This window comes from Schistocerca gregaria, chromosome 6 (genome assembly GCF_023897955.1).
Source record: "Schistocerca gregaria isolate iqSchGreg1 chromosome 6, iqSchGreg1.2, whole genome shotgun sequence".
NCBI classification, from domain to species: Eukaryota; Metazoa; Arthropoda; class Insecta; order Orthoptera; family Acrididae; genus Schistocerca; species Schistocerca gregaria.
The window spans coordinates 491,794,399-491,810,628 of NC_064925.1; the positions used below are offsets into that span (position 1 = coordinate 491,794,399).

At 43.5% G+C, this 16,230-nt stretch overlaps 1 protein-coding gene across 8 annotated transcripts in view; it reads left to right on the forward strand.

Annotated features, from left to right (window-relative positions):
- Window positions 1-16,230, forward strand: part of LOC126279069 (E3 ubiquitin-protein ligase HECTD1) — a 311,851-nt gene that overhangs the window by 65,778 nt on the left and 229,843 nt on the right. The window lies entirely within an intron of this gene.

Here is a 16,230-nt window from a genome sequence, read left to right on the forward strand (position 1 = left end):
AATGTTAAATTACAAAGTAATTAATCAATATGAATAATACATTACAAAAGTAAGGGTACAGTGTGCATGCAGCTAAATCTCAGAAATGATCAAAAGAGTTACATGGTGTGATAGCCCACTAGCCCCCATCCATGAAGAACATTCCCATTTTTATCTGAAGGGTATGCTTTCGAAGATATAAGGGCTGGGAAGTTTCATCCTCTAGAAATTTATTGAACATTTGAGAGTATTCGAGAGCATTCTAAAATGTTCCTGAATGTTCCACAATGATCCGGGAAGTTCTGGAATGTTCAGGAACAGTCTGGAATATTCAGAAAGAATCCAGAATGTTTGAGAACATCCCGAAACATCCCAGATCACTGTAGAACATTTTGGAACACTCTAGAATGTTTTGGAATATTCTGAAACATTGTGGACCATTCAAAGTCTTTTTGGTATTTTGGGGAATTCGCCACTTGTGGGGCTACCCCTTGGTAGGGGTATATAAAGCAAGACCCAGCACATGTGTGTGTTTGTTTGTAGTTCACACAAATCTACAGTTTTAGTTAAATTTTGATAGCTTCAAGACATGAGGAAGATTGCTGTCTACATGAAATTTTATCATCTGGCATGAAACACACATGTACCTAATATGCAAAAAGGAGAGGTTGTTACCAAAAACACTAAAAATTCTTGGAGGCCTTGCTTGAAAATTTCTAAACTATCCCATAATGAACATTTGGGAAGAGATGGCATATTTATTTTTTAATATAAACAGTAAATAAATAAATAAATATAAAGAAGAAACATTGTTAACAAAAGTTCTCGGAAAGTACTTGACTGATTTACTTCAAAGATCTTGACCAATTTACCTGAAATTGCTACATTAAGATGAAATAGCAAAGAAAATTAAGGAAAACTTAAATGTGTAACAAACAAAATATATTGTGGTAAACTAATTCCTATCGTGAGAATAAATCACAGTGGCAGCGTCAGTGTCTGTCAGACATCACTAGATCGCTGGATGAGCGAACGCATGAGAATTTGACAGAAACATGATTGAAATTCTTATTTATAGATAGTTGCCATTGTTACAAACAATGTATACCCTAGAAGAAATTTAGTCTGTATTTCACAGTTATTTTTATTATTAAAATCCACAGTGCCATACAGACACTAAGAAAGGTCATGGATATAGTACCAGCAAAAGTTACTATATCGTCGGCCAATCAAAAGATTGAACAGAACACAAGATTTGCCGAACTGTGACTTTAACTGTCCCAACAGTTTGAGCTGTGCTCAAACACAGCCCTACTTGAAAAAGTGAAAACTGAGCTAAATGGTGTTTTCTTTTGAGTTTTTGTCAAGTTTAATCACTTCAAATAATTTTATTAGATGTCATTATTGCAGTTGCGCCAAGTCCGGGGCTTACCCTGCCTGTGTGTCACCGGGCCTGGTCCTCAGACAGAAATGCTGGTTGCGTCTTCTATACTGTGTGACTGAGTATTCGGGTGTTTTGTTTTGAGTTTCCTGTCGAGTTTCCATTTGGTGTGGTATACAAAAAGGATCAATGAGGTTTCTTCTGTTGAACTATGCAAAAACATGATATGTGTGGAATGTTGGCTTGAATTCATTCGATAACTTCCCGGTGTGCATGTTCCCAATGATCTGGCGATACACAGATTGGTGGAGAAATTTCAAGATACTCGATCTGTGTCACACAAACAAAGGCCTAGAGAACCTAGTGTTTTAACAGGAAAAAAACTAGATAAGAGGGGGGAGGCCTTGGAAAGAAGTCTGAGAAAATCTCTGTGCCATTCTGGCGTATCAAAGCTCACACAGCTTGTACACACTGAAATTGAATAATGATTATGCATCAACTCAGGAACTCTGTCACTGTTGCTGAACATCGTTATTATAACTGGTTGTTACAGTCTGTGCATGCCAGGAAGTTGATTGTGAGATGCTTTTTTTCTGATTAAGCATGGCTACATTTGTCAGACTAAGCAAATTCTCAAAACAATTGACTTTGGAGCTCTGGAAATCATGAATTACATAAACTACTTCCACATGATGTGAAAACAGGAGTGTGGTGTTCAATTAGTGCAAGTGAATTATTGGACCAATATTTACCTTCTGACAAGTATGAGAACAATATAACGTGGCCCTTTTTTTAAACAAAATTTGTATCCTCAGAAACACCTAACGAAAAGATGTATGGTTATTTCATATGGAGCAGTGCAAGACCACACATCGCCAATGCTTCTATGACGACAGTACGAAGCATTTTTGATGATAGGATAGTTGACTGGTCTCATTCTCCTGATCTACGATGTGCACTAAAGTTCTAAGGCCTCCGATATTTTTTTTTTTTTTTTTTTTCTGATTGACTACTCACCCGAAATCGATGAAACTGGCGTTACTTCTCAACGTAATCGCCCTGCAGACGTACACATTTTTCACAATGCTGACGCCATGATTCCATGGCAGCGGCGAAGGCTTCTTTACGAGTCTGTTTTGACCACTGGAAAATCGCTGAGGCAGTAGCAGCACGGCTGGTGAATGTGCGGCCACGGAGAGTGTCTTTCATTGTTGGAAAAAGCCAAAAGTCACTAGGAGCAAGGTCAGGTGAATAGGGAGCATGAGGAATCACTTCAAAGTTGTTATCAAGAAGAAGCTGTTGTGTAACGTTAGCTTGATGTGCGGGTGCGTTGTCTTGGTGAAATAGTACACGCGCAGCCCTTCCCGGACGTTTTTGTTGCAGTGCAGGAAGGAATTTGTTCTTCAAAACATTTTCGTGGGATGCACCTGTTACCGTAGTGCCCTTTGGAATGCAGTGGGTAAGGATTACGCCCTCGCTGTCCCGGAACATGGACACCATCATTTTTTCAGCACTGGCGGTTACCCAAAAGTTTTTGGTGGTGGTGCTTCCATTGAGCTGACTGGCGCTTTGTTTCTGTATTGAAAAATGGCATCCACATCTCATCCATTGTCACAACCGACGAAAAGAAAGTCCCATTCATGCTGTCGTTGCGCATCAACATTGCTTGGCAACATGCCACACGGGCAGCTATGTGGTCGTCAGTGATCATTCGTGGCACCCATCTGGATGACACTTTTCGCATTTTCAGGCCGTCGTGCAGGATTGTGTGCACAGAACCCACAGAAATGCCAACCCTGGAGGCGATCTGTTAAACAGTCATTCGGCGATCTCCCAAAACAATTCTCTCCACTTTCTCAATCATGTCGTCAGACAGGCTTGTGCGAGCCCGAGGTAGTTTCGGTTTGTTGTCACACGATGTTCTGCCTTCATTAAACTGTCGCACCCACGAACCCACTTTAGACACATCCATAACTCCATCACCACATGTCTCCTTCAACTGTCGATGAATTTCAGTTGGTTTCACACCACGCAAATTCAGAAAACAAATGATTGCACGCTGTTCAAGTAAGGAAAAGTCACCATTTTAAGTATTTGAAACAGTTCTCATTCTCGCCGCTGGCAGTAAAATTCCATCTGCCATACGGTGCTGCCATATCCGGGACGTATTGACAATGAACACATCCTCATTTTAAAACAATGCGCATGTTTCTATCTCTTTCCAGTCCGGAGAAAAAAAATCGGAGGCCTTAGAACTTGAATGCACCTCGTAAATCTGTGTGATTTTTGTCTATGGAGAATGTTAAAAGACAAATTGTATGCAACCAATCCCCACATGCTTGAAGAGTTGGAAAACAGGGTTTGGCTAGTCATTTCCCAGATTTCGGCAGCCAAAATTTGTCAAGTGCTTAGTAATGTGTTCAGGAGATGTCGGGCTGCTCTTACCACAGAGGGACGACATTTTGAGCTCTTACTGTAAATTTGTTGAAAAATTGGTCCATAATATGTTATCTGGACAAAATTATTTGTTGTTGGGTATATTCCCCAGTGTTTTAGTTCTTATTTCTTAATTTTTATTGTTTAGTTGTATGATGTGGTGTGCTAAGGATTCATGTGTGTGGCTATTTGTTTTAGTATGATTAACTCTCTGTATATTTCTTGGTGTCTAATGGGGAAGTGAATAAGCCTGTAGATCATGGAAGTGGGGGGGACTCTTTTGTACTGCGTTGGGTGACAGGATTTGGCAGGTTACCAATGCAAGCAGATTTACTACAAATGCTGAACACATACATGTTGTTAATTTTAGCAATCGTCAGCTGCAGGTAGTGAAAATTGGGGCCTTAAATGTACTATGTCCATCTTAAAGCATGCTTATTAGTGCTTTCAAATTTTTGCGTTTGAGTTTCTTCTGTATGTTAAATTTTGAATATTTTCTGGGATATTTGTTTACAATATATTTATATCATTGTCGTTCCTCAGCTCAGTTTCACTGTGAACAGAGAGCATTATAAACATACAACTTGAAAAGAATTTTGATATTTCATGTACCTACTGCATCAAGATTGGAGGAGGAGAAAGAGAATGAAGACAATGACGATGCTGAAAGCGATATCTGATAACATAGAGCTTTTCCACATTGCCATGTTTAAAGTGATTAGTAGAGAATCCTTTACAGAAGCCAGACTGAACAGTTGTCAGGAAAGTTATACATATTACCATGTCAGACACATTTACCTGCACTGAACAGCCACTCAGAACAACATGCTGTGAGTCACTTCGTCAGACAGGGAGGTTGCAGCTTTAGACTGCTAATGTGCGCTCTCTCTCTCTCTCTCTCTCTCTCTCTCTCTCTCTATCTGTTTTTGTGCTCTGACAGCTGTCTGTAATGTGCATAGACCAACAGCTTCTAACTACACATGATTGTTAGGTAGTATATTGTGTGACATTAATTTTTTGTTCCATGAGAATACCTTAAGAGTAGATCAGATTGAGAGACAGACAGGGGGAGTCGTGAATTCGTCTGCATGAGCCTTACTGTACATGTAATACAAATAAGTAGCAAGGCCGTGTACTGTTGTTCTTTCTGAATGAGAACTTTGTCGTTCTACTGATTAGTCACCCACTGCTAATACTTCTCCAACACTGATCAGGCTTCCCATGCTGCACCTACACAAAACTATTTGTAAAAAGAAAAACAAAATATTAATTCACAAAAATTTTGCTAAAAGAGAATGGTGCATAATTTTGCAGCTGCTAAACAAGTACTAGCTGATCCAAATATTTGTCATAGAGAAGACTGATGAAAGCTATGCTGGATGGGTATTTCTCTCTTTTTAATCACAAAATCAAATTTTAAAAAGTGACGTCTATTGAGGGTGTTCCAGAACACACAAGTAAAATTCACAGTACTTCCAGTGTTCACTTAACAGAGTTTATCATGAAGAGGAGAAATAAATGAAGGGATGAATGGGCAAATTATTTTACACAGGTCTGAAGTGTTTTATGAAACATAATTTATAGTATATTAAAAACAAAGATTCCAAGACTTACCAAGCGGGAAAGCGCCGGTAGACAGGCACAATAAAATAACACACAAACAAAATTTCTAGCTTTCGAAACCAACGGTTGCTTCTTCAGGAAAGAGGGAAGGAGAGGGAAAGACGAAAGGATGTGGGATTTAAGGGAGAGGCTAAGGAGTCATTCCAATCCCGGGAGCGGAAAGACTTACCTTAGGGGGAAAAAAGGATAGGTATATAAGCGCGCGCGCACACAAACACACAAACACACAAAAACACACAAACACACAAAAACACACAAACACACAAACACACACACACACACACACACACACACACAAACACACACACACACACACACACACACACATCCATACATATGCAGACACAAGCAGACATGATTTCTTAGACTTTTCCGGCGATTTGGTGACATCTCGTGGAAATCGGGTTTTCTGCCGGATATCAGCGTCTTCCAAACACGATATTTCGACGTCATTACCTGAAGTCTTCATCAGGTGTTCCTTGAAACTGGCTGCTTGCTGGACCGGGTCGCATATTTATGCCTGCCCGGTGCCTGGTGTTCTGTTTGCCATTCCCTAGTCGGTCCGCGCCCGCTAGTCGCGCTATCCTGCCGCTCTAGGTGTTCTCTATTCCGTCCGTGCCCGCTCTGGCCGTCTTCGACTGCGGCTGAGGCTTCCTGGTGTTCCCTTCTTGGTTCATGCCCGCAGTGTGAGGATGTCTGAGGCTCGTTGTTGGCGTTGGAAACATATTTTCTCCGGCATTGCTTCAGCAGTTCAAATGCCGGGTTCCATGCAGTGCTTATCTGGTATCCTGCTTCCCAGTTAATCAAGTTTTGTGCCATCTTTATCTCTATAGATTCAGTGATGACACTATCCCAGAACCTGGGGGTCTGGACCATGACCTTGGTGTTCTCATAATCCATGGAATGTTCCAATTCTAGGCGGTGTTCTGCTACTGCTGATTTTGTGGCCTGCCTTAGCCTGGTGTGTCGCTGGTGTTCCTTACATCTGATTTCCACCGTTCTAGTCGTTTGGCCAATGTAGGACATACCGCATTCACAAGGAGTATTGTAAATGCCAGGCTTCCTTAAGCCCAGGTCATCTTTGACTGTTCCAAGTAAAGCCCTGATTTTTCTAGGTGGGCAGAAGACACTCTTGATGTTATGTTTAATTAGTATTCTGCTGATCTTGGCAGAGACAGGCCCGGCATACGGTAAAAATGCCAGTTTCTTGATTTCTTCTTCTTGCTCGTTCTCTGATGTATCCTGACGTCTGGTGGGATGTAGAGCTCTGCGGATGTCCCTGGATGAGAATCCGTTGTTAGCAAACACTTTTTGAAGATGTTCAAGTTCCCCTGCCAGGCTGTCAGTGTCAGACAGTGTCTGGGCTCGGTGTACAAGTGTTCTAAGCACCCCGGTCTTTTGTGCTGGGTGGTGGCAGCTGTCGGCCTGTAGGTATAGATCTGTGTGTGTTGGCTTTCGGTACACACTGTGGCTGAAGGTGTCATCCACCTTCTTCTTCACCAGGACATCCAGAAACGGAAGCTGACGATCCTTTTCTAGCTCCATGGTGAATTTAATATTCGGATGCCTTGAGTTCAGGTGGTCCAGGAAGTCTTCCAGTTTTTCGTGACCGTGTGGCCAAATGACAAATGTGTCATTAATGTATCTCAGGAAGCATGTTGGCTGGTAAGTGGCAGTTGTAAGAGCCTCGTCCTCAAACTTCTCCATAAACAGGTTGGCCACTACTGGTGACAAGGGGCTACCCATCGCCACCCCTTCAGTCTGTTCATAGAATTGACCTCCACAAAGGAAGTAAGTCGATGTTAGAATATGCTTAAACAGATCCAGCACAGCTCTATCAAACTTCTCACTGATTAAGTCAAGTGTGTCCTTAAGGGGCACTCTGGGGGTCTGGACAGGGACACCACGTCAAAACTGACCATGAAATCTACATCTGAGAAACGTAGGTTTTTAAGACGTTCCACAAAGTCTTGTGAGTTGCGAATGTGGTGTGCACACTTCCCCACATATGGTGCCAACATTTTCTTGAGATATGTAACAGCTGGGTAGGTGGCTGCCCCAATATTGCTCACAATGGGTCGTAGTGGTACACCCTCTTTGTGGATTTTAGGTAGTCCATAGAGTCTGGGTGGGACTGGTGCCTTGTATTTCAGTTGTTTGATAACTTTCTCAGTCCAGCCAGTTTCCTTCAGCAGAGACTTGGTTTTTCTGTCCACTCTGTCAGTTGGATCCTGTTCTAGTGGTTTGTAAGCCGGGTCCTCCAGAAGTCGCTGGATCTTCAGGTCATAGTCACCTTTCTTCAGTATGACTGTGGAGTTCCCTTTGTCTGCTGGTAACACCACTATGTCGTCATCTTCTCTTAATCTCCTGAGGGCCATCCTCTCGTCTCTTGAGATGTTAGACTTAGGCGGCCTGGCTCTGGTAAGGGCTCTGCACGTCTCTCTCCGAATCTCTTTAGCCGTACTTGAGGGTAGTGTGTTGACGACTTGTTCCACAGCGCTGATGAAATTGGCTACCGATAGATCTCTAGGAGTGACAGCGAAATTTAGGCCCCTGCCAAGAACCTTCAGCGTAGCTTCATCCAGTGTTCTGTCACTCAAATTTACAACCTTGGCAGACTGAAGGGGTGGCGATGGGTAGCCCCTTGTCACCAGTAGTGGCCAACCTGTTTATGGAGAAGTTTGAGGACGAGGCTCTTACAACTGCCACTTACCAGCCAACATGCTTCCTGAGATACATTGATGACACATTTGTCATTTGGCCACACGGTCGCGAAAAACTGGAAGACTTCCTGGACCACCTGAACTCAAGGCATCCGAATATTAAATTCACCATGGAGCTAGAAAAGGATCGTCAGCTTCAGTTTCTGGATGTCCTGGTGAAGAAGAAGGTGGATGACACCTTCAGCCACAGTGTGTACTGAAAGCCAACACACACAGATCTATACCTACAGGCCGACAGCTGCCACCACCCAGCACAAAAGACCGGGGTGCTTAGAACACTCGTACACCGAGCCCAGACACTGTCTGACACTGACAGCCTGGCAGGGGAACTTGAACATCTTCAAAAAGTGTTTGCTAACAACGGATTCTCATCCAGGGACATCCGCAGAGCTCTACATCCCACCAGACGTCAGGATACATCGGAGAACGAGCAAGAAGAAGAAATCAAGAAACTGGCATTTTTACCGTATGCTGGGCCTGTCTCTGCCAAGATCAGCAGAATACTAATTAAACATAACATCAAGAGTGTCTTCTGCCCACCTAGAAAAATCAGGGCTTTACTTGGAACAGTCAAAGATGACCTGGGCTTAAGGAAGCCTGGCATTTACAATACTCCTTGTGAATGCGGTATGTCCTACATTGGCCAAACGACTAGAACGGTGGAAATCAGATGTAAGGAACACCAGCGACACACCAGGCTAAGGCAGGCCACAAAATCAGCAGTAGCAGAACACCGCCTAGAATTGGAACATTCCATGGATTATGAGAACACCAAGGTCATGGTCCAGACCCCCAGGTTCTGGGATAGTGTCATCACTGAATCTATAGAGATAAAGATGGCACAAAACTTGATTAACTGGGAAGCAGGATACCAGATAAGCACTGCATGGAACCCGGCATTTGAACTGCTGAAGCAATGCCGGAGAAAATATGTTTCCAACGCCAACAACGAGCCTCAGACATCCTCACACTGCGGGCATGAACCAAGAAGGGAACACCAGGAAGCCTCAGCCGCAGTCGAAGACGGCCAGAGCGGGCACGGACGGAATAGAGAACACCTAGAGCGGCAGGATAGCGCGACTAGCGGGCGCGGACCGACTAGGGAATGGCAAACAGAACACCAGGCACCGGGCAGGCATAAATATGCGACCCGGTCCAGCAAGCAGCCAGTCTCAGGGAACATCTGATGAAGACGTCAAGTAATGTCGTCGAAATATCGTGTTTGGAAGACGCTGATATCCAGCAGAAAACCCGATTTCCACAAGCAGACATATTTCCTCTTTCCTGAAGAAGGAACCGTTGGTTGCGAAAGCTAGAAATTGTGTGTGTGTGTGTGTGTGTGTGTGTGTGTGTGTGTGTGTGTGTGTGTGTGTGTGTGTGTTATTTTATTGTGCCTGGCTACTGGCGCTTTCCCGCTTGGTAAGTCTTGGAATCTTTGTTTTTAATATATTTTTCCCATGTGGAAGTTTCTTTCTGTTTTATTTACATAATTTATAGTATTGTATACAGAATATTGCTACATGCTGTTTGTCATTCGGCAAGGTGTAGCTGTTGTAGTCATTGGCTGGCAACATGTAATAACCAGTTCAATTCCCACATCATGTAAGATTTATAATTTCTAAAAGGTTCTGGAACTAACTTATTTATTGAATATTGTGATTTACTAAATCATTCTATGTATGTGTAAATAGCACTGAGACATTTCAGATCCATCTCTATTTCTGTGTGGCCTTATAAATGTGCTTTCTGTGTGAAATGTTTGTTGTTCTTGATGATACTTCTACTGTAATTGCACTTGATTCCGGATTGTATTTGACAGTGTTTGGTTGAGATGCTGAGTATCCCAGACATAGATATTGATGTGATTTCAGTAATATTACCCAATAGCTGTCACATTTATAGGCAGGCATGTGAAAGTGTAGTACGTTGCTTTTATGATCTGCTCTGTCAAGATATCAAGGAATACAAAATGTCAGTGAGTCAGATGCATATCGGGCACCCAGTATATTTGTCAGGATAGAATGTCCAGGGTCCGATGGAAATTACTAGTCAGATTCACTAATATCGGCTGAGATGACACAATTCATATTTGCAACAGCTACTTCTTTTTTTGTGAGCAATACAGCCTAGCGTTGGTTTGAGACTGAGGAAACGCTCGAGAGCTGGGGCAAATTTCATTCAGATCTTTAGAAAACCTTTCGCTACAATCAGCAGCAGATCTGTATAGCTCAATAAAGGAGAGTAATGTGTGGGGGAAATGACGCAGGATTGCTTTGTCAAGTGGGGCCAGTACACCGAGGCAAAGCCCCCAAAAAGCAGACCTCCAAATGTTGTACTGATGGCATTTATGGAACACCGTCTGTGACGATACATAGATAATATGGCTAATAATGGGAGGAGAGATATGAGGGTTTACGTTGTCTGTTAAAGTTGAAACCATGCAGTTGATGCAGCAGCACTGAATGTCAAACCCAGCCATGATTAGATAGCTTTGTTAATTGAGAAAGAGATTTGTTAATCATTGCCACAGATTTCTACAAGACAAAACAGCATTGAGTGCTACCCAGCAACCTAAAGGTCTGCCTGACAATCACGATGCTTTGGAGAAAGTGATTCCATGTTTACGCACAGTGATCACAACAGCACAATGTGAGGTTTCCATTGCTACAGTAATAAAAACAGACTAGATCCAAATCTAGTAAGAGCTATAGTCTGTTCCAAAACAGTGGATCTCAGGTTTGTGAGTAGGGGTAGCAATGTTGCTTGCCTTACATCAGGGCCGGCCATGGCATGCCAAACTTCACACTTGCACAGTATTCGGGCCAAGGCCCGGACTGTTACTCGACTTTGCTTGTGGGACAAGGCCCGGCCCTCGACTTTGCTTGGTCCATCTCGGAAGTACCCAGAACTGTGCACCATTTCATTCAGCTTTGTGATGTGGCAGGTTATAGTCAGAAAAACTCCGAATTTGGCAGAATCATGCTGTCAGTGCTGTTTAACGTTTGCTATTTGTTCATGGTATGTCCACATGTCCAGTGACTGTACACACACACACAAACACACACACACACAAACACACACACACACAAACACACACACACACAAACACACACACACACACACACACACACACACACACACACACACACGGGATTCTACATCTACATATATACTCCACTAGCAGCGTGTTACGGAAGGCATAATTCATGCCAAAGTCATATTTCCTCCCCTCTGTTCCACTCGCGGATCGCATGAGGGAAAAACGACTGTCTGAATGCGTCAGTACAAGCTCTAATTTCCCTTGTCTTTGAATGGTGATCGTTGTGTGATTTGAATGTTGGTGGTAATAAAATATACTCTACATCCTCGGTGAAGATTGGATTTTGGAATTTAGTAAGCAGACCTTCTGTTTAGCGTGTCGTCTATCTGCAAGTGTGGCCCACTTCAAACTTTCTATTAGATTTGTAACACTCTTGCGATGGCTAAATGTACCAGTCACGAATCTTGCCGCTCTTCTTTGGACGTTTTCAAGTTCTTGAATGAGACCCAACTGGTAAGGGTCCCATACAGACGAACAATACTCTTAAGACTGGATGAACTAACATATAGTAAGCAATTTCCTTAATTGAAGGACTGCATCGCTTCAAGATTCTACCAATAAACTGCAGTCTAGAGTTCGCCTTGCCCGTTACTTGTGTAATCTGATCATTCCATTTGAGATCATTTCGAATAGTCAAACTTAGATACTTGATGAATGTTATCGCTTCCAAAGACTGGACATTTATTTTGTACCTGTACATTAATGGGGATTTTCGCCTTATTATACGCAGTAGGTTACACTTGCTAATATTGAGAGATAACTGCCAGTCATTACACCAGTGGTATTTTCTGCAAATTCATTGTTCTGCACATCAAGAAGCACTTGACACTAAATTTGCATGCATGGAGCACATGAAGAAATTGTTGGCACAAACAGTAAAATTTCTAAAGTTACACACATTATTCCATTGTTATTTTCAACAGTTTTCATTGGAACTGAACAAAGCATATGGAAACTTCATATATAACTGCAAAGTACATTGGTTAAGTCAAGGGTCATGCCTGGAATGATTTTTCAGTTTGTTGAATTTATGAAGGAAAAATGAGTGCAGGAATGAAAATGAAAACATCCGGAGTGGATAGCAAACTTCGCATTCTATATGGACTTGACTGCACACTGCCCAAAGTAAGACATTGCAAGGTAACTTCTGATTTGATTTACAGAGGTGAAAGAATTACAGAAGTAGTTTTGTAAAGGTTTTGAAGACACTGTCAATCTTGTATTATTTTCAAGCTTTTTAGGAGACTGTTTGCCATTTTAGTTGTAAGTGACCCTGTGCACATGCAAATGTAACCAATTGACTTGCACGGTAATTCCAGGGCGTCTACATTGCTTTTCTCAGGTAGTCTCCATAATGAGGTTGCAAAAGTGTTACACTGTCTGTCGACATATATGTGTGAAAGACCTTTTTTTGATTATGAAACTAAATAAGTCATGGGTAGTGGCAACTTGAGTGTGAAGCTCTGAAATTTTCTGCGTCTGTGCATATGCTGACAGTTTGTACCAAATAAAAAATGTCTTCTGTGCATCAAAAATAGTTAACGAATGCTGAAAATTTGTTTCGTTTGTGGTCTGTTGTTGAGAAATGTGAAATATAAAACAGTCGTATGCAGCACAGCTGCACTGACATTTAAATTTCCCCTCTTCCCCCTCCTCATTCTCAGGCAGCATGGCGTGATGGTGGGGAAAACATGTCAGCTAGGCTGAGCACTTTGCACTCTGCCCTGGGCATGGCCTGCCAGCCGAAGTATTGTCCTCCCCCACTCCAGGTCATTCTCTTTGATGTAGTGGTTAAAATCACAGGTTCAGTTCTTTCATCCTGCATTTGTTTATCATTTAGTATTTGTAATGTTTGGAAGGTCTGGTTATTATTTATTTATGGAATGTTGAAAATTTCCCAAGTCTGGAATGGCTACTTCATTACCTCCATCTGCATCAAACCTACCAACCACCAGCAGTACCTGCTTTTCAATAGATGCTACCCATTTGATACCAAGAAATCCCTTCCATACAGCCACACCACCCATTATCATTGTATCTGTAATGTGGACCTCAGTGAGGCCACCCATTAGCACTGCATCTGTAACCATGAGCAGTCCCTCTCCAAATTTGCCAAGTGTTTCACTCAGATATTCAGACTTTGTCCAGAAACAGACCACCTCTGCAGTGTCTCCTCACACTCCTGCTATGCCCCACTCACCCATTGTCTGGCCACAAAGGAGTAGCACTCCCTGACTCAAACAAGTTAATCACGTTCTCTGCCAAGGCTTTCACTACCTCTCATTGTGCCTTGTGCCCTGAAATGAGAAATATCTTTCCTACTATCCTCCCTATTACTCCCATGGTGGTGTTTCACTGTTTCCCCCCCCCCCCCCCCCCCCCCTCCCGAACCTATCAATGCACTATCCTTGCCTGTCCCTACCCACCCCTGCCCCCAACAATTTGCCTTACATGTGTATTGCTGCAATAGACCCAGATGAAAGCCTTGTTCCCATACATCCTCCCACTACCATTTATTCCAGTTCCTTTCATTGGCATCTCCTACCACATCAAAGACAGGGCCACCTGTGAGGGCAGCCAGGTGATCTTCAAACCTAGCTACAATCACTGTGCAACTTTCTACATGGGCATTGTGACTGACAAGCTGCCTGCTCTTAGCTTGTGGCCAAGAGACAGCTCAGGTACTCAACTGCTTAATGTGCCACACAACATGATGTGCTTCATTGTAATAACTGCTCCGTAGCTTGTGTCATTTGGATTCTACCCACCACCACCGCCAGCTTTTCTGAATTGCGCAGGTGGGAACCCTCTCTACAACATATTGCTCATTCCTGTCACACACATGGCTTCAAAATTCGTTAGTACCTGTCCTCCACCTATCTGTGCCCATCACTGTTACCACTACAGTACACATGCCTTCTACCCTGACGCTGCACCTAAAAGTCCTATCCTCTTCCCACACATAAGTTACCAAGCTTCTTGAGGCTATACTACAGCAGTTTTGCTGGGAAATCCTTAACACCCTCGTACAATCTTGATCTCTCCCCATGCGATTTTCATATTTTTGTAGCCCTGACAAAAACGTTTTGTGTCTATATATATATATATAGGTACAATGAATAAAACACACAAACACACACACAGAATTTCGAGCTTTTGCAACCGGCGGCTGCTTCGTCAGGAAAGAGGGAAGGAAAAGGAAAAATGAACGGATGTGGGTTTTAAGGGAGAGGGTAAGCACTCATTCCAATCCCGGGAGCGGAAAGACTTACCTTTGGGGGAAAAAAGAATAGGTATATACTCGCGCGCGCGCGCACACACACATATCCATCCATCCATACATACATACATACACAGGCACAAGCAGACATATTTAGAGGCAAAGAGTTTGGGCAGAGATGTCAGTCGAGGCGGAAGTGCAGAGGCAAAGATGATGTTGAATGACAGGTGAGGTATGAGTGGCGGCAACTTGAAATTAGCGGAGATTGAGGCCTGGTGTATAACGAGAAGAGAGGATATATTGAAGGGCAAGTTCCCATCTCCGGAGTTCGGATAGGTTGGTGTTGGTGGGAAGTATCCAGATAACTCGGCCGGTGTAACTCTGTGCCAAGATGTGCTGGTCGTGCACCAAGGCATGTTTAGCCACAGGGTGATCCTCATTACCAACAAACACTGTCTGCCTGTGTCCATTCATGCGAATGGACAGTTTGTTGCTGGTCATTCCCACATAGAAAGCGTCACAGTGGAGGCAGGTCAGTTAGTAAATCACGTGGGTGCTTTCACACGTGTCTCTGCCTTTGATCGTGTACATCTTCCGGGTTACAGGACTGGAGTAGGTGATGGTGGGAGGGTGCATGGGACAGGTTTTACACCGGGGGCGGTTGCAAGGGTAGGAGCCAGAGGGTAGGGACGGTGGTTTGGGGATTTCATAGGGATGAACCAAGAGGTTACGAAGGTTAGGTGGACGGCGGAAAGACACTCTTGGTGGAGTGGGGAGGATTTCATGAAGGATGGATCTCGTTTCGGGGCAGGATTTGAGGAAGTCGTATCCCTGCTGGAGAGCCACATTCAGAGTCTGATCCAGTCCCGGGAAGTATCCTGTCACAAGTGGGGCACTTTAGGGGTTTTTCTGTGAGAGGTTCTGGGTTTGAGGGGATGAGGAAGTGGCTCTGGTTATCTGCTTCTGTACCAGGTCGGGAGGGTAGTTGCGGGATGCAAAAGCTGTTCTCAGGTTGTTGGTGTAATGGTCCAGGGATTCAGGACTGGAGCAGATTTGTTTGCCACGAAGGCCTAGGCTGTAGGGAAGGGACCGTTTGATATGGAATGGGTGTCAGCTGTCATAATGGAAGTACTGTTGCTTGCTTGTTGGTTGGTTTGATGTGGACAGATGTGTGAAGCTGGCCATTGGACAGATGGAGGTCAATGTCAAGGAAAGTGGCATGGGATTTGGATCAGGACCAGGTGAATTTGATGGAACCAAAGGAGTTGAGTGAGGTTGGAGAGGAAATTCTGGAGTTGTTCTTCACTGTGAGTCCAGATCATGAAGATGTCATCAATAAATCTGTACCAAACTTTGGGTTGGCAGGCTTGGGTTACCAAGAAGGCTTCCTCTAAGCAACCCATAAATAGGTTGGCATACGAGGGGGGCCATCCTGGTACCCATGGCTGTTCCCTTTAATTGTTGGTATGTCTGGCCTTCAAAAGTGAAGAAGTTGTGGGTCAGGATGATGCTGGCTAAGGTGACGAGGAAAGAGGTTTTAGGTAGGGTGGCAGGTGATCGGCGTGAAAGGAAGTGCTCCATTGCAGCGAGGCCCTGGACGTGCGGGATATTTGTGTATAGGGAAGTTGGCATCAATGGTTACAAGGATGGTTTCCGGGGGTAACAGACTGGGTACGGATTCCAGGCGTTCGAGAAAGTGGTTGGTGTCTTTGATGAAGGATGGGAGACTGCATGTAATGGGTTGAAGGTGTTGATCTACGTAGGCAGA